Source organism: Rhipicephalus microplus, chromosome 10 (assembly GCF_043290135.1).
Source record: "Rhipicephalus microplus isolate Deutch F79 chromosome 10, USDA_Rmic, whole genome shotgun sequence".
NCBI lineage: Eukaryota > Metazoa > Arthropoda > Arachnida > Ixodida > Ixodidae > Rhipicephalus > Rhipicephalus microplus.
The window spans coordinates 13,580,000-13,580,738 of record NC_134709.1 but is presented as its reverse complement, the minus strand read 5'-3'; positions in this window follow the sequence as shown (position 1 = coordinate 13,580,738).

Genomic DNA, 739 nt, shown 5'->3' with positions numbered 1-739 from the left:
GACAGACGGGCGGACGGACGGACGGGCGGGTGGACGGACGGACAGACAGACGGACGGGCGGGTGGACGGGCGGACAGGCAGACGGACGGACAGGCAGACAGACGGGCGGACAGACAGAGGGACGGATGGACGGACGGACGGGCGGGCGGACGAACGGGCGGACGGGCGGACGGGCGGACGGACGGACGGACAGACAGACGGAAGGACAGACAGACGGGCGGATGGACGGGCGGACGATGGGCGGACGGACGGACAGACAGACAGACAGACAAACAGACAGGCAGACAGACAGACGGATGGACAGACGGACGGACAGGCAGACAGACGGACGGACAGGCAGACAGACGGGCGGACAGAGAGACGGACGGACGGACGGGCGGACGGACAGACGGACGGACCGACGGACGGACGGACAGACAGACAGACGGACGGACGGACGGACAGACAGACAGACAGACAGACAGACAGACAGACAGATGGACGGACGAACGGACGAGCTGAGAGCCCGCGAGGCTTCGCCCCAGTCATCGTCATTCACTCCGTGGGTATGCCGTGAATTTTTTTAAGCCGTACTCGTTTTCAGTGCTGTGAATCTATTCCGGGATGACATCGTTGCTTCTTTATTACAGTTCCGGTCACGGATGGCCCCATTTTTCTCACCCTCTAATGCAGCTTCGCTGTAAGAACTAAAGCATATGGTCTAATATAGCCACCTGTTTGAAGTCAAGCAAGCCCACTG